General features: G+C 42.2%; 1 protein-coding gene across 1 annotated transcript in view; it reads left to right on the forward strand.

Moving 5' to 3' along the window:
• The first annotated feature begins 17,171 nt into the window (after positions 1 to 17,171).
• LOC106571996 (adherens junction-associated protein 1) overlaps positions 17,172 to 22,928 on the forward strand; it is a 78,228-nt gene continuing 72,471 nt past the window's right edge. The window contains exon 1 of the mRNA XM_014145672.2: positions 17,172 to 18,003. The gene's annotated coding sequence lies outside the window, so the exon portion shown is untranslated. The remainder of the gene's footprint in view (positions 18,004 to 22,928) is intronic.

Below are 22,928 nucleotides of genomic sequence, written 5' to 3' on the forward strand. Positions count from 1 at the left end.
TGTTTACGGATATATTCAATCTCTCCCTATCCCAGTCCGCTGTCCCCACTTGCTTCAAGATGTCCACCATTGTTCCTGTACTCAAGAAAGCAAAGGTAACTGAACTAAATGACAATCGCACAGTAGCACTCACTTCTGTCATCATGAAGTGCTTTGAGAGGCTTGTTAAGGATCATATTATCACAACCTTACCTGACACCCTAGACCCACTTCAATTTGCTTACCACCTCAATAGATCCACAAACGATGGAATCGGCATTGTACTGCACACTGCCCTATCCCACCTAGACAAGAGGTATACCTATGTAAGAATGCTGTTCATTGACTATAGCTCAGCATTCAACACCATAGTACCCTCCAAGCTCATAAAGAAGTTCGGGACCCTGTGTCTGAACCCCGCCCTGTGCATCTGGGTCCTGGACTTCCTGACAACACCTCCACTTCACTGTTCCTCATCACAGGGGCCCCAAAAGGGTGCTTACTCAGCCCCCTCCTGTACTCCCTCCACACACGCCTCCAGCTCAATAATCAAGTTTGCAGACGACACAACCATAGTAGGCCTGATTACCAACATTGACGAGACAGCCTACGGGGAGGAGGTGAGGGAGCTGGTGGAGTGGTGCTGGGAAAATACCTCTCCTTCAGCGTCAACAAAACGAAGGAGCTGATCATGGACCTCAGGAAAAAGCAGAGGGAGCACGCCCCTATCCACATCGATGGGACCGCAGTGGAGCAGGTGAAAAGCTTCAAGTTCCTCGCCATACACATCACTGACGACCTGAAATGATCCACCCACACAGACAGTATGGTGAAGAAGGCGCAACAGCCTTCGGCAACTGCACCACCCGCAACCGCAGGGCTCTCCAGAGGGTGTTGCAGTCTGCCCAGCGCATCACCGGGGGCACACTGCCTAACCTCTAGGACACCTACAGCACCCGATGTCACAGGAAGGCCAAAAATATGTTCTTCCCGTTATCATCCAGAAGACGAGGTCAGTACAGGTGCATCAAAGCTGGGTCAGAGAGACTGAAAAACAGTCATCAGACTGTTAAATAGCCATCACTAGCCGGCTACCACCCGGTTACTCAACCCTGCACCTTAGAGGCTGCTGCCCTATATATCAAATCAAATTTATTTATATAGCCCTTCTTACATCAGCTGATATCTCAAAGTGCTGTACAGAAACCCAGCCTAAAACCCCAAACAGCAAGCAATGCAGGTGTAGAAGCACGGTGGCTAGGAAAAACTCCCTAGAAAGAAACCTAGAGAGGAACCAGGCTATGAGGGGTGGCCAGTCCTCTTCTGGCTGTGCCGGGTGGAGATTATAACAGCACATGGCCAAGATGTTCAAATGTTCATAAATTACCAGCATGGTCAAATAATAATAATCATAGTAGTTGTCGAGGGTGCAACAAGTCAGTAACACAAGAGTAAGTGTCAGTTTGCTTTTTCATAGCCGATCTTTGAGAGTATCTCTACTGCTCCTGCTATCTCTAGAGAGTTGAAAACAGCAGGTCTGGGACAGGTAGCACGTCCGGTGAACAGGTCAGGGTTCCAGCAGGTCTGGGACAGCAGGTCTGGGACAGGTAGCACGTCCGGTGAACAGGTCAGGGTTCCATAGCCGCAGGGAGAACAGTTGGAACTGGAGCAGCAGCACGGCCATGTGGACTGGGGACAGCAAGGAGTCATCAAGCCAGGTAGTCCTGAGGCATGGTCCTAGGGCTCAGGTCCTCCGAGAGAGAGAAAGAAAGAAAGAAAGAGAGAAAGAGAGAATTAGAGAGAGCATATTTAAATTCACACAGGACACCGGAAAAGACAAGAGAAATACTCCAGATGTGACAGACTGACACTAGCCCCCCGACACGTAAACTACTGCAGCATAAATACTGGAGGCTGATACAGGAGGGGTCAGGAGAAACTGTGGCCCCATCCGATGAAACCCCCGAACAGGGCCAAACAGGTAGGATATAACCCCACCCACTTTGCCAAAGCACAGCCCCCACACCACTGGAGGGATATCTCCAACCACCAACTTACCATCCCTATATACATACTGTAGATATGGAATCACTGGTCACTTTAATAAGGTTTGCATTAGAGGTCGACCGATTCTGATTTTACAACGCAATACCGATTATTGGAAGACCAAAAAAAGCCGATGCCTATTAATCGGCCGATTTTTTATATATTTATTTGTAATAATGACAATTACAACAATACTGAATGAACAATGAACACTTTTATTTAACGTAATATAATACATCAATAAAATCTATTTAGTCTCAAATAAATAATGAAACATGTTCAATTTGGTTTAAATAATGCAAAAACAAAGTGTTGGAGAAGAAAGTAAAAGTGCAATATCTGCCATGTAAAAAAGCTAACGTTTAAGTTCTTTGCTCAGAACATATGAAAGCTGATGGTTCCTTTTAACATCAGTCTTCAATATTCCATTTCCATTTTCCATTTTCCATTCCCTGGTAAGAAGTTTTAGGTTGTAGTTATTATAGGACTATTTCTCTCTATACCATTTGTATTTCATATACCTTTGACTATTGGATGTTCTAATAGGTACTTTAGTATTGCCAGCCTAATCTCGGGAGTTGATAGTCTTGAAGTCATAAACAGCGCAATGCTTGAAGCATTGCGAAGAGCTGCTGGCAAACGCAGGAAAGTGCTGTTTGAATGAATGCTTACGAGCCTGCTGCTGTCTACCACCGCTCAGTCAGACTGCTCTATCAAATCATAGACTTAATTATAATATAATAAGACACATAAATATGAGCCTTAGGTCATTATTATGGTCAAATCCAGAAACTATCATTTCGAAAACAAAACGTTTATTCTTTCAGTGAAATACGGAACCGTTACGTATTTTATCTAACGGGTGGCATCCATAAGTTTAAATATTCCTGTTACATTGCACAACCTTCAATGTTATGTCATAATTACGTAAAATTCTGGCAAATTAGTTCGCAACGAGCCAGGTGGCCCAAACTGTTGCATATACCCTGACTCTGCGTGCAATGAAGGCAAGAGAAGTGACACAATTTCCCTAGTTTAATTTTGCCTGCTAACATGAATTTCTTTTAACTAAATATGCAGGTTTAAAAAAATATACTTCTGTGGATTGATCTTGAGAAAGGCATTGATGTTTATGGTTGGGTAAACATTGGTGCAACGAAGGTGTTTTTTTCCGCGAAAGCACTTGTTAATAAATAGCTAGCACCTTACCTTGGTTCCTTGCTGTACTCGCATAACAGGTAGTCAGCCTACCACGCAGTCTCCTCATGGAGTGCAATGTAATCGGCCATGATCGGTGTCCAAAAATGCCGATTACCGATTGTTATGAAAACTTGAAATCGGCCATTCCGATTAATCCGTCGACCTCTAGTTTACATACTGCTTTCCTCATTTCATATGTATATACTGTATTCTCTTCTACTGTATTTTAGTCAATGCCACTCCGACATTGCTCGTCCTAATATTGATATATTTCTTAATTCTATTATTTTACATTTAGATTTGTGTGTATTGTTGTGAATTGTTAGATAGGATGAGAACTGAGGATCCTGGTCGGAGACCATGTCCACGGGCAGTCCATGGATCTGGAAGATGTGCTGCACCATTAGCTGGGCCGTCTCCTTGGCAGAGGGTAGTTTGGGGAGAGGAATAAAGTGGACAGCTTTGGAGAACCGATCCACCACTGTCAGGATGGCTGTGTTGCCATCAGACGGGGAAGACCCGTGACAAAGTTCAGGGAGATGTGGGACCAGGGACGGTGGGGGACAGGCAGAGGATGGAGGAGACCAGCCGGAGCTTGCCGAGAAGTCTTGTTCTGTGCACAAACTGTGCAAGCTGCGACAAATGCGGATATGTCTGGGACCATGGTATGCCACCAAAAGCCGAAGCATCGGCCTCCACAACGAACTGACGAGATGGGTCTGGATGAACCGGGATGGGAGCTTTGGTGAAGCGATGTTTGAGAACGCCCGGTCAGCAGCTGGGGACCACGTGAACGGAACCTTGGGCGAGGTGAGTGCTGACAGGGGGGAAGCCAGTGCTGTAACCCCGGATAAAGTGGAGACAGAAATTGGTGAACCCCAGGAAACGTTGCAGCTGCACCCTGGACGTAGGCTGAGGCCAATGCATCACAGCTCTCACATTCCCGGGATCCATCTGGAAACTCCCAGCAGAGTTGATGTAACCCAGAAAGGGGATGGTGGAGCAATGGAACTCACACTTCTCCGCCTTCACAAACAGCTGATTCTCCAGAAGGCGTTGAAAGACCTGTCGGACATGAAGCACGTGTTCTTGAGGGGAGCGGGAGAAGACGAGGATGTCATCAATGTGGACGAAGATGAACCGGTTCAACATGTCGCAGAGAACATCATTCACCAGAGCCTGGAACACAGCAGGGGCATTGGTGAGGCCAAAGGGCATAACCAGATATTCGTAGCGGACACTGGTGTTGTTGAAAGTGGTCTTCCACTCATCCCCCTCTCGTATCCGTACCAGGTGGTAGGCGTTCCGTAGATCCAGCTTGGAAAACACAGTGGCCCCCTGGAGCAGCTCGAAGGCCGAGGAGATGAGTGGTAGCGGTATTAGTTCTTAACCGTAATGTCGTTAGTCATCGGTAGTCAATGCACGGGTGCAGGGTCTTGTCCTTTTTCTCCACGAAGAAGAAGCCTGCGCTGGCGGAAGAGGGATGGATAAATTCAGCAGCTAGGGAGTCCCCAATATAGGTATCCATAGCCTTGGTCTCCGGTCCCGACAGAGAGTACAGACATCTCCGGGGCTGCGTGGTGCTAGGGAGAAGGTCAATCCCGCAGTCATAGAATTGGTGCTGCGGAAGCAACATGACCCAGGACTGCTCAACACCTCCCGGAGGTCCTGGTACTCCGCGGGAATAGCAGAGAGGTCCGGGGCACCGTCCGAGCCCCCAGGAAGACGTCCCTGGACAGGTTGTGCTGACTTCAGGCAATGGGCGTGGCAGAACGGGCTCCAGCCCATGATGGCACCAGTAGACCAGTTAATGAGGGGATTGTGTAGTTGGAGCCAGGAGAATCCCAATAACACGGGAATCAGAGGGGTAGGCAAGAGACAGGTCACGGCAGGTAGGGGTCAATAATCCAGAGGAGGGGCAAAAATACCGGTCGGCAGGCAGGCTCAGGGGCAGGCAGAGTGGTCAGGCAGGCGGGTACAGAGATGGGACAGCCAAGGGTCAAAACCAGGAGGGCGAGAAAAAGAGAGGCTGGGAAAAAACAGGAGCTGACAGGACGAACGCTGGTAAGCTTGACAAACAAGACAAACTGGCAACAGACAAACAGAGAACACAGGTATAAGCACACAGGGGATAATAGGGAAGATGGGCGACACCTGGAAGGGGGTGGAGACAATCACAAAGACAGGTGAAACAGATCAATTTCTTGCCTTAACGTAAACAAACTTAACAGTCACATTCGTTTCTGCCCTCAAGACAGAGTTGCCCTCCAGACAAGATCCATTAAGGAAAACTCCAATCTGTCCCTCTACCTCTAACCAGCCAAGAATTTTGAGCATGTTTATACGACCATCAAGGTCAAACAATAGTACCAATCCGAGCAAAATACATTCTAAGTCAACTCTTTCACCTGGAGCGATACTAAAGCTTTTATGGCAATCACTTCCTCTCTTTCTGGCATAACCTTGATAGTTTCTTAAGACATAACATACCCAACTGTATCTATGTTTTACAGGTATTCTCTATCCTGTAGTCTGCACCAGCTGCAGGCGCAGCACAATAACAATGACATCCTGTTTTCCCTCCAAGCCAAATATTTATTTTCAAGTTGAAGTCTTATTGGAAAAAGTATAGTGTTTGCCTCTGTATTGACAATATAAGACATTTAACTGAAAATATACTGAACGAAAATATAACCGCAACATGCAAAGTGTTTGTCACACGTTTCATGAGCTGAAAAAAAAAGATCCCCGAAATGTTTCATACTGTATGCACAAAAAGCGTATTTTTTGCACAAATTTGTTTACATTCCTGTTAGTGAGCATTTCTCCTTTGCCAAGATAATCCATCCACCTTACATATGTGGCATATTACAAAGCTTATTAACCAGCATGACCATTACACAGGTGCACCTTGCCATCCTGACTGCAGGAATGTCCACCAGAGCTGTTGCCAGATAATTGAATGTTCATTTCTCTACTATAAGCTGCCTCCAACATTGTTTTAGAGAATATCGCAGTACGTTCAACCGGCCTTACAACCACAGTGTAACCACGCCAGCCCAGGACCTCCACATCCAGCTTCTTCACCAGTGGGATCGTTTGAGACCAGCCACCCGGACAGCTGATGAAACTGAGGAGTATTTCTGTCTGTAATAAAGCCCTTCATTCATTCTGATTGGCTGGGCCTTGCTTCCCAGTGGGTGGGCCAGTCTCCCAAGTGGGTGAGCCTATGCCCTCTCAGGCCCACCCTTAGCTGTGCCCCTGCCCTGAAATGTGAAATCCATAGATTAGGGCCTAATGAATTTCTTTTCAATTGACAGATTTCCTTGGTATATGAACTATAACTCAGTAAAATCGTTGAAATTGTTGCATGTTGTGTTTCTATTTTTGTTCAGTATAGTTGAGCCCCAGTGGGTGCAGGTCCAGTATGTGCTGACAGGTTGGCTCTCTCGCTGTGGTTGTGTGTGTGTGTTTGGTTTTACTATCCTTGTAGGGACATTTCACCGGTCCACACAAGGAAAAAGGCTATGTTAGGTTTAGGGGTTTGTGTTAGGGTTAGGGGTTAGGGTTAAGGTTAGGGGTTAGGGAAAATAGGATTTTGAATGTGAATCAATTGTTTGGTCCCCACAAGGATAGTGTGTGTGTGAGTGCGGGTGTGAGAGAGGGTGGGAGTTCAAGAATATACCTCTCATGGGAAAGAGAGAGAGAAAGAGAGTTGGTAGAGTAGATGTAGCTATTTGCCAGGCCCTCAGTGGGGAGTGTCTAGTATCACAGAGATGTACAGATTAAGATGGCAGGAGATCAATGGGGGCGGTTCATCCTCACAATCTTTAAAAGACCCCCTGCCCAGGCACACACAAACATTCTGGAGAAGTAGCGTTTTATATAGTGCCTTTATACAGCCACTGTTACTGACTAGCAGCTGTGTGATGGCTCAGCTGGCTCAGTAGTGTCAATGTGAGCCGAGATGATTAGTCATAGGATAATAATAATAATAATACATGGGAATTATATAGCGCTTTTCAAGGACCTAAAGTCGCTTTACAATTATAGAAATTAAAAAGAAAATAAAACAATACATCAGACTAAACAAAACATGAATAAAGAGAGGGGTGGGCTCAAAGAAGTGAAAGAGTGATGTATCCGTGTATGGGGAGGGGAGGGTTGGACACAAACCTGGTTTAGGGTAAGGGGCGGGGATTGGGATTTGGATACACACACGGTACAGATCTGAATCCCATCGGAAACATATGGTGAGATCTGAACAGCAGTTGGTGGAAGGCACCCCCTCAAACACTGAAGAATTTGAGCAGTTTACAGCTGAAGAGTGGGCCAAATGGCCAGTAGAAAGGTGAAGCAAGCTCATTGATGGCAGGCAGTTATCTTGGCCAAAATCTGCGAAAATAAGTAATAGATATGAGGTGCCAATAAGTTTGTCAATGTCATTTGTAATTTTGATATCATGGATGGTCAGTCTTTGCATTCATAGCTCTGTCTATGAATTTGAGAGTGATTTCGTTTCTCCAGCCCCATCCCTCAGCTTTTTACCAAAACAATGGAGGGCTACACACAGATACAGTGCCATCAGAAAGTATTTAGAACCCTTGACCTTTTCCAAATGTTGTCTTACAGCCTGAATAAAAAATGGCCTACACACAGTACCCCATAATGTCAAAGTGGAATTATGTTTTTCGAAATGCTTACCAATTAATAAAACATTTAAAGCTGAAATGTCTTGAGTCAATAAGTATTCATCCCATTTGTTATGGCAAGCCTTAATAAGTCCAAGAGTAAAAATGTGCTTAACAAGTCACATAATAGTGTTTAACATGATTTTAGAATGACTACCTAATTTCTGTACCCCACACATACTGTACAATTATCTGTAAGGTCCCTCAGTCGAGCAGTGAATTTCAAACACAGATTCATCCACAAAGACCAGGGAGGTTTTACAACGCCTCGCAAAGAAGGGCACCTATTGGTAAATGGGTAAAAAAAAGCAGACATTGAATATCCCTTTGAGCATGGTGAAGTTATTAATTTCACTTTGGATGGTGTATCATTACACCTAGTCACTTCCTAAGTTGCCGGAGAGGCAGGAAACCGCTCAGGGATTTCAACACGAGGCCAATGGTGACTTTACAACAGTTACAGAGTTTAATGGCTGTGATAGGAGAAAATTGAGGATGGATCAACAACATTGTAGTTACTCCACAATACTAACCTAATTGACAGAGTGAAAAGACGTAAGCCTGTACCGAATAAAAAAATGTTCCAAAACATGCATCCTGCAAAAAGGCACCAAAGCAATACCGCAAAAAATGTAGCACAACAATTAACTTTTTGTCCTGAGGACCAAGTGGGTCCCACTTTAAATGATGTGCAGCATATAAAGGCTTCATAAAGACTTCATAAAGCCTCCAGAAACACTACATACATGAATTACAAATCATCTATAGCTGTATTTCATGCTTTATAAAGAGTTCATAAATGTGGCATAACTGTGAGACGTAACCACCCATGTTAAATGTGATATAACCCACTATGTCAAATATGAGATAAATCTGTGCTTTATAAAGGGTGGCATAAGCACCGCTTAATAAAGTCTTTATAAATCATATTAAATTGAGGCTTCACAAAGCATTTATAACCCTGTTTATGCATCTTCGTAGAGCATTGAAATGCCAGGATAGTGGGTTCGATTCCCGGGACCACCCATACATAAAAATGTATTCACGCATGAATGTAAGTCGCTTTGGACAAAAGCATCTGCAAAATTGTATATATTATATTATTTTACTCTAAAACATTTTTAGAACGGCCCAACTTTTTTCCCTCTTGGGTGCATAGTCGATATTGGACCTGACCTCAATTTTCCCCAAAATGCTGTGCTGCAGGACGACACACCCTAAAGTGCACTTATGCACAGCAAAAAAAACGTTGTCCGGGCCTTGTAAAATCAGTTTGAAAAAAAACAGAATGAGGCAAAAATTACAAAGTTACAATTTTTTGATTTTTGTTTTTCCAGGTTATGAATGTCCCCCATTTTTGGGGGGTTTCCCCCCATTTCTTTCACACTTTTTTTTATAGAAAAGCAACAAAATTGGATTTTCGCTGTTCACAACAGTACTAAACCACATTACGGAATGACTTTTCAGGTCTGGGAAAAATCTAAGAAACTAGTGGCGCTTTAATTCAGTGCACATGCCCTGCACTGTTGTTTGGTTAGCTGTGTTTCTGTAGTACAATGAACGCACATTTGACGGGTTTGCAAATCAAATGCCCATTTGTGGTGCCACTTCACAGCAAAAAAGATCAAGTTAACCTTTATTTATTGTAATTTAAATTAGTTTGTAGTAGTTAAGTGTTGAGTTAGATTACATACAGTAGCTACCTCAATAATTATTTCAAATAATTTTGGTAACTTCACAGCAATTGAGATTGAGATTCAGCTAGCTAATGTAGTAGGCTCAAGCTAAATAAAAATCCCCCTAGATACAGCCACATCTCATAGTCACGTCATGAGATTTGTATATGAAAGAGGAATATAATAATACGAATTGAATGGAGTTTCCCATCTCCCCATTTAGAGTATTTCTGGCACAGGACAAAAATGCTCTTATCCAGTTGGTGAGATAAAGGCATTTCCTAACAGACCTGCTAACTTTATTTGTTGTTACTTTTACGGTTGGAACCAACATGCTGTACCTCCGGCAGGCAGAAAGGCAAGAACCATTCATCCGCTAGCTCAGAAACAAGCTACACTGTTCACAGCCCTGTGTAATGTTCAATTTAATTGCATTGCTTGACTTTTTTAAACTGTATTTGTCTTGTTTTAAAATGTACAAATCAAAGGAAATGTATGGTTTAAACATGTCTTTAATGTTAATTTGTTTTAGCTGTTAGTGATAATTCCCTAAGTGTTAATACATTTGTGTTTACATAATTAAGACTTTATGTATGTGTTATGAATGACCAAAGGTGTCTGACTTTATTGTAAGTATAGCATCATATGATATAAGGCATTTACAGTATGTGTTATAAATGACCAAAGGGGTCTAACTTTAAAGTAAGTTCAGCATGATGCGAAACAGAATCTTTATGGATGTGTCATGAGTGACCGAAGGTGTTTCACTTCAAAAGTATTACTGCCGATTTATGAAGGTTCTCCCATGATCCACAAGTTACTGTAGGGTGTGAGAGGTATTTAAATAGTTTGAGGAACCTGCAAAGCTTGCATTTGTGTGTGTCAGAGCCAAGATGATTTGGAATAGTCCAACATGACACTACTGCTGGAGACCAGGGCTTAAATAGAACCTGTTACAATGGTGGCAACATTTTGTGGCTGATCTTTCAGCGAGGGAGTGGATGAATGTGCCAAAGACCTGACTGGGCCCAGCACCGCACGATATTGCTTGTTATATTGTTGTGTGCGTGTTTGTGTACTGAGGAACATGTAACTTGGTTCCAGAAGAAAGCCACTTTCAATTTTCTTATGTTGGAGGCTTTCATCAAGGGAAGTGCTTCTTGGTGTAAAGTCGTGCCCAGGCTATTGCGCACACAGCACAAATAAGCCTGGGATATCAACCATTCAAAGTTGGCCTTAGTGGGAGTGACCATAGAATTCTAAGGGAGAGCCCTTCCTGAGTAGAGTATTTATCATCAGGCTATGTCCTTTGCTAGCAAAAACATTCCTCCTGGTTGTCAACTAGTTACCACATCCACAAAGTGATAATTATGGCTAAATCCTGCTGATTTTCATCATTTCTCTTAACTCTAACTAACTCTAACTAATGAAGGCCAAGTTTGATGCGTTGGTCCACCAGACATTCCGTGCATTTGGGTGGAAATGTCTGGGAACGAGATTAGGTGTAATGTGACTAACATGACATCACTTTAGAGCATATCCCATCCTTCAGCACAACATGTCACCCTTTTTAAAGGACATGTTTATATAATATTCGACATAGTGGGTTATGCCACATTTGACAATGTTGATTATGTCACACAGTTATGAATACTTTATAAAGCATGACATACGGTTATAGATACTTTGTAAGACATGCATGTAGTGCTTATGAAGGTATTATGAAGGCTTATGAAGCCTTTATAAGCTGAACATCATTTAAAGTGGGACCATAGAGGGTCATGTTTGGGACAAATCCAATACAACACAGTGAGATATTTCTGTATATATTTTTCAATTAATGTGCAAATATTTCTAACACGTTTTGAATTTGTCATTATGGATTGTTGTGTGTAGATGGCTGAGAAAACACATATATTTAATCTATTTTAAATTCAGGCTGTAACACAACAAAATGTCAAATAGGCAGGGTTGCACATTTTGGGGAATATTCAGAGATGGAAACTTTCCGTGGGAATTAACAAGACATAATTGCAAATGATTAAATCCTTCTAATAGAACCCCCCCCCCCCCCCCCCAAAAAACGATTTAGTTATGAATTGAACTTTAATTAAATGAGTTGACTCTTCAAATGGGATGATTTCACTGAACAACAAAAGAATGATCCATTGCATCTCCCAAAAAACATTTTCAACATACATCTGTAAAATGATAGTTTCTAGACTAAAGCTTTGGTTGTCTTCCTCTCAGGCTTCCATGTCATCTCCCTGGACCTCCTCAATGTCCACCTCTTGAACATCAGACTCTGAGGCCTCATCTTCACTGTCACTTTCCAACCTTGTTGAGGATGGCTTGTTGTCAGGCTCAAAAAGCCTCAAATTTGCCCGGATGGCCACCAATTTTTCAACTCTTGTATTGGTCAGCCTGTTGCGTACTTTGGTGTGTAGGTTCCCAAACAAGGACCAGTTGCGCTCTGAGGCAGCTGATGTTGGTGGGATTTGGAGGATGATGGAGGCAACAAGGGACAGAGCCTTAGATCCACAAAGTCCCTTCCACCAGGTGGCGGCTGATATGTTTGCACGACTGCCATATTGCATCTCCATCCCAAAGCCCTTGCTTGGAAGTGTACTTCTCCAGACTGCCAAGAACCTTGCCCTCATCCAGGCCAAGGTGGCGAGACACGATAGTGATGACACAATATGCCTTGTTGATCTCTGCACCAAACAGGATGCTCTTGCCAGCATACTTGGGGTCCAACATGTACGCTGTGGCTGTAAGGGATGCGTACTGGCGGCAGAGAAGTCAGGCGCAGGAGAGCAAAACTGATTTAAAACGGCACAGTTTAATAAATAAAACCACCGTTAACAGTACAATAAATCAATGGGTAAAACCCGTCACACACCAGCATAACGTGCACAAGCACTACAATAAACAATTCCGGACAAAGACATGGGGGGGAACAGAGGTTTAAATACACAACATGTAATGATGGAATTGAAACCAGGTGTGTGGGAAGACAAGACAAATGGAAAATGAAAGGTGGATCGGCGATGGCTAGAAGACCGGTGACGTCGATCGCCGAACGCCGCCCGAACAAGGAGAGGGGCCGACTTCGGCGGAAGTCGTGACAGTGGCGTGTATGGGCTTCAGGCAGAAGTCTTCACGCTTTTTTATGTATTTCAGAACTGCAGTTTCCTCTGCTTGGAGCAACAGGGAAGTGGGAAGGGCAGTACAGATTTCTTCTCTTACATCTGCAAGCAGAGTCTAAACATCAGACAGGATGGCATTGTCTCCCTCAATCCATGCAATGGCTACTGCTATAAGGTTTCAGGAGTTTCAGGCTGCTTACCACTCTCTGCCAAAATACATCATCCAGGAGGAACCTCTTGAAGGGACTGTCCATATCGGCAGACTGATATGGCCATATGTTGGAGAAACTCCTTCCCCTCCAGGAGACTGTCAAACATGACGATAACACCACCCCAACGGGTGTTGATGGGCAGCTTCAATGTGGTGCTCTTATTCTTCTCACTTTGCTTGTTGAGGTAGATTGCTGCTATAACTTGATGACCCTTCACATACTGAACCCTTACCTTAGCTCTCTTGTAGAGTGTATCCCTTGTTTTCAGTGCCATGATGTCCTTGAGGAACAGATTCAATGCATGAGCAGCACAGCCAATGGGTAGGACTCCTCTGAGGGTAGGATGTGAGGGTAGGACTCCTCCACTTTAGACCAAGCAGCCTTCATGTTCGCAGCATTGTCTGTCACCAGTGCAAATACCTTCTGTGGTCCATGTCATTGATGACTGCCTTCAGCTCATCTGCAATGTAGAGACCGGTGTGTCTGTTGTCCCTTGTGTCTGTGCCCTTGTAGAATATTGGTTGAGGGGTGGAGATGTAGTTAATTATTCCTTGCCCACGAACATTCAACCACCCATCAGAGATGATTGCAATACAGTATGCTTTCTCTATGATTTGCTTGACCTTCACTTGAGCTCTGTTGAACTTCGCATCCAGCAAATTAGTAGTTAACCTCTCTGGGGTATGTGGGACGGTAGCGTCCCACTCGCCAACAGCCAGTGAAATAGCAGAGCGCCAAATTCAAAACAACAAGAATCTCATAATTCAGATTTCTCACACATACAAGTATTATACACCATTTTAAAGATAAACTTCTCGTTAATCCAACCACAGTGTCCAATTTAAAAAAGGCTTTACGGCGAAAGCATACCATTAGATTATGTAAGGCAACAAAATTGGAAAAATGCCAAGGGGGTGAATACTTCGGCTAGCCACTGTAGGTCAAGGTGTATTTATACTTTCTGAAGGCACTGTAGACACACATCCCTCACAGATATTACAGGTCCATGGGAGTTTTCCGTATCCAATCATTTCACAGTTGAAATACTGTAAATCATGTGAATTTTTGTTGCCAAGTATAAAGAAAAAAATATTATTCAGTTCCACTGAATGTGAGCTTGACTGAAGTTGGGAGTTCTGTTATATGAAATGTGTTAATAATTCAACATTGCCAATTGAAAGATTTGCTGATGTTAATCATTGGGATATATCATTATTTTTATCCTAAACTTTCTTCAATCAACATAAATTACCTTTGGGTTCGATGTACAGTCCATGTTGGTCATGTGTGGTCAATAATTAAAAAGGAAAATAACTTGTTGCCAAGTGAAAGTTTCAAAATTGTATTTAAAAAAAATATATATATAATAATCTACATGTCCCATTCACTCATTAGCATAGTTAAATGGTAACTATTTCTAGATATGCAATAGTTGCAGAGAAATACCTGTTCTTAACTGTCAATTTTGTTACATGTAGTTATGACTACCTCAAGTCTGCAATAACCTGATATGAAACTGGCAATACTATAGCATACCTTTTTTTACAATGAACACACGATCTTAGCTGAACATCGTTTGTTGCTATAAGCACAAACTTGGCAAGTTGTGCCAAGAGAATGAATGGAGATGCATTGTATTCCACATTCCCAGCAATTATCACACATAAAACATACAAGGTATCTGATGTCATTATTTGCTGTTGTGCAAAGTGGATTTCCCCACAGTATAAACAAGTGCAATTTAAACCATTCATCATAGCAGGGTAAAGTTGCTGCTTCTCTCTGTCCTTGTCACGACTTCCGCCGAAGTTGGTCCCTCTCCTTGTTCAGGCGGCGTTCGGCGGTCGAAGTCACCGACCTTCTAGCCATCGCTGATCCTCTTTTCATTTTCCTTTGGTTTTGTCTTGTCTTCCATCACACCTGGTTCCAATCCCATCAATTACATGTTGTGTATTTAACCCTCTGTTCCCCCTCATGTCCTTGTCGGTGATTGTTTGTTGTAAGTGCTTGTGCATGTCTGTCCTGGTGTGCGTCGGGTTATGTACCCATTATTTGATTGTTCTGTTTTCCGGTGGTTTTTTTTTGTTATTTAACTGCACCGTTTGGAAACACAGTTTTTGCTCTGCTGCGTCTGACTTCTCTGCCGCCAGTACGCACCCCTTACAGTCCTCCCCTTCCAATGAGAAAGCTGTGAAATATAACACCAATGCATACGTGGTCATTATTCAGGAAAATGTCCCATATAAAATAAAAGAAAAAAGCATATATGAGTAGATACATCAAAAAGGTCATCATCGTGACTCTGAGGAAAAAAACTCCCTCTGAATAACTCCTTAGATTTACTCATTTTTAAAGGAATTTACTCTGAGTTTTAGTTTTACATCGCAGCATACAGTAAGGAAATCCATTTTCATCCACACTGGTCCTGTTTGAGAAAGTTCTAATATGGTTATTACTTGCAACAGATGCCCTAGAGAAGTTATGGAACATTTAACACAATGCATAAAGTTTTACAACTAAATCCCCTAGCTCCAGAGGCAATGATGGAATATCATATTGCTCAGGTGTTGCAATTCAGAGTCGATATTCTGTATTTCATGAAATACCATTCTCTTCCAGGGACATGGCCAATGATAGCAACTTTTATTAAGCACAAACGGAACACAGAAATTCCATTCTGAGGCACTGAAGAGCTACACAGACAGGCTGCACTGCCCAAATCCCACTCCCTTTAATTCTAGTCCTCATTGCGGGGCGTTAATGACTTACACAACAGCTGTTTCACCAGGAGCGTTTGGGTTTATGATTCTTCCATGTGAACCATAACCACCCACAGTCTGACTGATGCACAGCAACCAGTGACTATCTCTGAGGTAAAACAACAGCGTTCTCCTCACGAATGCTCTCTCTCTATCTCCCACTCTCTCTCTGTCAGACACTTTCTCTTTCTGACATACTCGAACACACACATGAACACACACACAAACAGACACACACATAATGCAAACACACTGTGTGTGTGTGTGATACATGTATGTGTTAGAGTGGACTAGAGAGAAAGAGAGGGGGAGAGAGAAATCAAAATAAATAAAATCACAGAGATAAAGAGAGAGAAATAAAGGCAGAAATGTGATGGCCCAGTCAATCATAGGATTAGAGTTACGAGTTAGGACTCAGAGCTCCAACAAGCAAGAAATAACCCACTGCTGGGTCAAAAGATGTATGAACAATAATCCAGCAAGAAAGTAAAGCAACCCACTGATGGATCAAAATAAGATTTTGGGGGGTAATCCCAGTAACCCAACACATTGGGTTATTCACAGCGGTATTTATTTAAAATAACCCAGCGTGTTTTCTGTGCTATAACCCAAGTTGGGTTGCTTTTAACCCAGCATTTTTATAGTGGAGAGAGAGAGAGAGAAGAGAAAGAAATGACAACCATCTGCTAGGGAGCCACTGGCGTTTACTCAGACAAATCCACTCGTTCAGTGGATCTGTACCCGCTAACGTAATAATAAGGGTATTGTACCAAGTCTATTTTATACAATTAAAGGTGATGCTGGTGTCCTCATCTTGCAACTTTTCAATTACATCTGCAATACATTTGAGGCACTGTTGATTAGAGAGAGGTTTGGTTTTCTGCCAACTATGATAGTCCATAGAGAGAGAGAGAGCAACTTCTCATGCACTAAACCTGGCTTTCTAGACAGCCATTGGTATTTGCAGTGCTCTCTCACTCTTGCAAATCTGCATGCATTTATATTCATGCCTGCAAATGTTCAGACTCATGATACAAATATGACTCATAGCTCACCTTCAAACAATACAAATTGTTTGCTGTGTCCAAATCACATACATGTAGGCTATAGCAGGTGTGATTTCAACAGCTGACTGCACCTGTTTGACACATTCACCCCAAGGTGCAAAATAAGCGCACCACACTCATTCTCTCTGTGTCACGCAAGAGCTGAGCTTGTCATATGTAATGTTTTCACTTATATGGCTGTGGTCATACTCAGTATGTTGACTCTAGTGTGATGGGAGGTTGCCTACCTCCAACATCTTGCAATACAGGTGTGCAGATAGCCGAGGGCAAGACCAGAGCAACGGGTTGAGTTTGTAGTGTGGTCTCCAATATCACATATTTTACTTTAAAATGACGTCAGAGGGGTGTCAGCCGAAGCAGGACTGGCAGATTGTTAGTCTGTGAAAGGCACGGAGAGGCAGGGAGATATAGCACCGGGTGATAACACTGCACTCTCTCTTCAAATGACAAGTGCTAATTTCCCCCTATACCGCTCACCGCGCGCAGCATCTCGCGCTCATAGACTTACTCTTCCAAAAGAACTCGTCTTCTCACTTGGTCTCCTGTTTCTTTTTTCTTTTTTAACCTATTACTTACATTAATTTGTTCAAACATGTACGAAATGTGGAATTTTGGCCAAAGGTGACCTGTCTGCATGTCGAAATTCTTCGGTGCATCTTTTCGGGGTTGATTGTTATAGCCTACCCAGTTTGTTTTGCGATGCTCTGCCTCTCAGCAATTTAGAAAAGTGCGTGGTCATTTTCAGCGCCGAATCCACAGATGCCGCCGACGAATCACCTTGCCTTTCCGGTGTTCTTTTTCACTGCCTTTTGACTGTCCAGTGGAGTAAATTCGATGATTTATATAAAGACAAAGTTTGACCGACACAAGTGGTCAGCAGGCACCTTTTGGTAATCGGACAGTGGACGGGCTCGGTGCGTCCTTATCAAATTGAAGGAAAGATAATTGCCAAGTAAGAATAAACAAGCAAAGTCCAATATATTTGCATCGTCTCGCCTTTGGTGGTGTAATAGCAGGATTTACATCATATGTGGAGTAATTTTATGTGCGAAATATTGAAGGATATAGCCTTAGAATGTTTGCATTAATGACATTTGGAGTAAGGTTCATCACTTGAGTGTATTAGACACTATAGACTTTTGTGGAAACCATCTAAATGTGAGGAAACCTGGAAAACGGACTTGTTGTTGAGAAAATTTGGATAAAACGGTCTATTGCACGCAGGTAAGAATAATTTTGTCTCTACCTTATGTAATTAGCTTTATATAAGTTTCACGGGTGTTATTTAATCTACAAAATATTATTATTTCAAATTTGCATACGCCCATATCGAACGCTCTATCTTCATAATCTATGCCATGGCAAGAGTTATGAGCGTCTGCTGGAATTGAATATTAGCCAACTGTATCGATTGTAGGGTTCACAGGAAACATAAATATTGTGTCTATAGTTCTATGGTGTGTTTATTGGCACAATGGTTTTTACATTGTGCATTCAATATGTTTAATGTGTGAGTTAATTTTGTGAGCTTCAACAGAAGACTGTTTCCAGCTTCATGACGAGAAATTGAGCAAAACTTTCACTTACCGTACGCTGGGGGTCGCCAAAGGTACATGCTGCTGCGCTACATGACTGCAAGCCCTTGTTGGCAAATAGGTTGACACACACCAGGGGCGTAATCACAGGTGGGCCCAGGGCGGCGTAAGCACGGGTGGGCCCAAGCACACCCACTGGGGAGCCAGGACTATCCAATCAAATTGAGAAAAAAATAAGCTCTTTACATGTCGTTGTTCAAAAAGGGGAATTATTTGTCTTTTTACCTAAACATGCAAACAGATAGAATTCATAGCAAGCAGTGCACTGGGTTAGTCAGATTTGATTGAATATAACAGAACAGATGAACTGGAATGCCCAAAATAACTAACTGAAAGCCACACCCGTAATAAGCCACAAATATGACCGCATTGAGGCATATGTCACTGTGCTTCTATGGCTATATGCACCAAAATGAGAGCTTGGGACTATAAGGTTCTATCTGCAAAAAGATGATTCTGAGGTAATTGGCTTTACATTTCTGAACCTTTATTGGTTTGAATGGTGTCAGGAATTTTTTATCTTGCATTCTTTTGAATTTAACAACATGAATTGGGGTATTTAGAGGACTATATAGTACTATATCCCCCAATTTTCTTTTACACAAATGCAGATAGAACCTTATAGTCCCAAGCTCTTGCCATGCCACTGCCTATTTAATTTGTTAATTTAGCAAACTAAACACATCTGTATTATAGCTTTAAAAATGCTATATTTTTTCTCAGCCTCATGGCAAAATGTGTGGAATAGCATGAGATGAGCTATAAAACTGCATATTTTCCTCTCTGCCCCATGGCAAAATGTGTAGAATTGCAGGAAATTTGCCTTAAAACAGCAACATTTTCTCTCAGCTTCATGGCAAAATGTGTAGAATAGCATGAGATTAGCTATACAATTGCTAAATGTTATTTTTGCCCCAATGGCAAAATGTGAAAATTTCAGAAACTTATCAGCTTTTTTTGGCCCACCCAAATTTCTGCAGGCCTACCCATCAACGAATGTCTGGCTACGCCACTGAGACACCCACACACTTTCTCATTGCCTAACACAAGTAAAATATGTATGAATTACAAGCCATTAGTTGTACCAGAACTGTCAACCCTGTTTCAAAGAGACTATGCTATAATAACCCTTGCAATGGGTGATTTTACTTGTATATGACCATTATGTGGCCATAGGCCTACAGTACGTGCTTGGTCTTATTCATTGCATGAATGAATTGGCTAATATGTCTATGAGATAGCACCATTAATCACCACTAGATTCTTTGAAGTTTGTTCCTGTGGCTGCCCACATTAGAGCAGAGCTAATGTAAGCACATCCCTCTTGCCAAGTATGTTAATGTTTACTGTTAATGTTAACGACAGCGGTTACAAGAGCAGCGGAAAGTATCAAAAGCCAAGTGACATCCACCGTGGCACAGTGCCCCACCTTGTTACTCAGAGCACACAGCTGGTTAAATGCCTCTAACGAACTAGCTACTCCCTCTCACAAACTCAACTGAACATCAACTAACATCACTTCATTAAAGCCTCACAGCCAGTGATTCATACTGAATTCTGCAGTGTTCAGATAGAATGAGGCTGGTTGTTTAGTTGAGACAGGTCCCCCTCTGTGAGAGGCAGAAGAGGTGTGTTTTATTCAGAATAATCTTTAATTAGAAAAATAATAGTATGGGAGTGAACAAGCCTTTCAGGTGATTCAATGAACACAGAGTGGGAGGGATCCTACTAATTAGAATACAATTTCATGCTGAATTGTGTTTCTAATCACTAAACATTTATTTATTTCCCACTGAAACAATGTTAATTAGGCATTAAGGATAATGTTGAGGGTTGACTTCACAGTTGAACGATAATACGTTTGAACAGAGCATTGCTTTTGAAGATGCAGAAATTAGAAGCCTTTAGAATGATTGGTCAGGTCAATGATATCACAGCTACTGTAGAGAGCTAGAGATCTCTGCCCCGCTTTAAAATGCCATTCATTATCTTTATATAAAAACTGGTTTAATCAGGCTGAAATATCATGGAAACAATTCTGAGAATTTTGAGATGCAGCGTTACATATTGAGATTCAATTATCGTGTTATTACTATTCAGTGTTTTCAATCTGGTTATGTTTTGAAACATGATACTAGAGGATAGCCACAACAATTTAGCCTTTCTAATTCAAACATTGGATTGTATCACTATGCGTGTTACAGTGTGTGTATGTGTGTCTGTGTTTAGGAGAGTATATTGTGCATGAGGTGCAGTTGATTTGAACATCTGAAGGTGTAATAATACCACCATGTGTTGCTGTATGTTAAATGCAACAGGAAACATACATAGTGTAGTAGCTACAGTAATCTGCTCATGATAGTTTTACACAGTGACACTTTGATTTTTATTGATTAAATTAATATTTTATTTTCTTAAATTAATAAAGAGGCACAGGATTTTATTGAAGAGGACTTTCTGTGTTTACAAATGTAACAGCGAATTCCTACACCTTCTGCTACAGAAATTCCTCCATTGGGCTGGAAATATGGCTGGCTAGAAACGCCTGAGCACTAAACACAGTATTGACTAACCAAGCACGAAAGCATTGCTCATTATGCTAATCTAATATGTTGCCTACAGGGAGATGTGCCTACATGTTGTCTATACTGCAAGAATGTGGTAGGAAAGCATGTCACCTATTTGTGCCTTTTTATATGACCAAAGTTACTACTACTAAAGATGAATGAAAATTATTTATCTACGGAATAGGCTATTGACTCTTCGTGAACAGTTTCAAATTCTATAAACTCAAAGTAGACATTGTTTCCTTGAATCCCATCACCCCCAGGGTTCTCTCCTGGGATCTAAAAGCATAGAATGTGGGAGGGCCCCAAGATATTGATAGTTTTAAAAGTGAAAAATAAAAAGGAAAATGCTGCACACTGCTCGTCATGCTTCCAGGTGATTTTATAGTCTTAAAAGTGGCCTCAAATGGTTTGTTCTATTTAAAGATACTCCTCCTTATATTTCTCCTCACTGTCATGGTATAGGATAATAGAGTAAGTATGTGTGCTTGGCTCGTCTTAACCAATAGGGATTCCTCCCACTCTCTTCCTTCTTGGCATCAATGGGCCCTAGCTTGAGCTTTTTCTATGGACGTCACACATAGGGCTGCAAAAGGAGGGTATATGAGTGGAAACTTTTGAAGTTTACCAGTAAACTACCTGAATTTTGGTATTTTGGATTTTATGTAATCTATCACAATACATATATTGGCCCTTTTGGGTACTTCAGATTATCAAATGTGTGTGTAATAATTATTATCACATGTAAGAAATATGAAATTATTGAATAAGGTGATTTTAAAATAAAAAGTACAATGACAAAGCTGTAAAAATGTATCCTAAATATGAACCTTCAGCTTAGTGAATACCATTGGTGTTTAATATAAGGGCTTCAACATGAAATAATCTTAATATATACACTACATGACAAAGGTATGTGGACACCTGCTCATCGAACATCTCAATCCAAAATCATGGGCATTAATATGGAGTTGGTCACCCCTTTGCTGCTATAATAGCCTCCACTCTTCTGGGAAGGCTTTCCACTAGATGTTTGAACATTACTGTGGGGACTTTCTCCCATTCAGCCACAAGAGCATTAGTGAGGTCGGGCACTGATGTTGGGCGATTAGGCCTGGCTCGCAGTCGGCATTCCAATTCATCCCAAAGGTGGTTGATGAGGTTGAAGTCAGGGCTCTGTGCAGGCCAGTCAAGTTCTTCCACTCCGATCTCGAAAAACCATTTCTGTATGTACCTCGCTTTGTGCATAGGGGCATTGTCATGCTGAAACAGAAAATGTAATTCCCCAAACTGTTTCCACAAAGTTGAAAGCACAGAATTATCTAGAATGTCATTGTATGCTGTAGCGTTAAGCTTTTTCTTCACTGGAACTAAGGGGCTTAGCCCGAACCATGAAAAATAGCCCCAGACCATTATTCCTCCCACACCAAACTTTACAGTTGGCACTATGTAGCGTTCTCCAGGCATCCTCCAAACCCAGATTCGTCCGTCGGACTCCCAGATGGTGAAGCGTGATTCATCACTCCAAAGAACGCGTTTCCCCTGCTCCAGAGTCCAATGGCGGCGAGCTTTACATCACTCCAGCCAACACTTGACATTGCACATTGTGATCTTAGGCTTAGATCTTAGTTTGGAACTCAGTAGTGAGTGTTGCAACCGAGGACAGACAATTTTTACACGCTATGTGCTTCAGCACTCGGCAGTCCTGTTCTGTGAGCTTGTGTAGCCTACCACTTCATGGCTGAGCCGTTGTTGCTCCTAGACGTTTCCACTTCACAATAACTGCACTTACAGTTGACCGGGGCACCTCTAGCAGGGCAGACATTTGACGAACTGACTTGTTGGAAAGGTGGCATCCTATGACGGTGCCAAGTTGAAAGTCAATGAGCTCTTCAGTAAGGCCATTCTACTGACAATGTTTGTCTATGGAGATTGCATGGCGGTGTGCTCGATTTTATACACCTGTCAGCAGCCAAATCCACTAATT

The sequence above is a fragment of the Salmo salar genome, chromosome 15 (genome assembly GCF_965601325.2).
Source record: "Salmo salar chromosome 15, fSalSal1, whole genome shotgun sequence".
Lineage (NCBI taxonomy): Eukaryota > Metazoa > Chordata > Actinopteri > Salmoniformes > Salmonidae > Salmo > Salmo salar.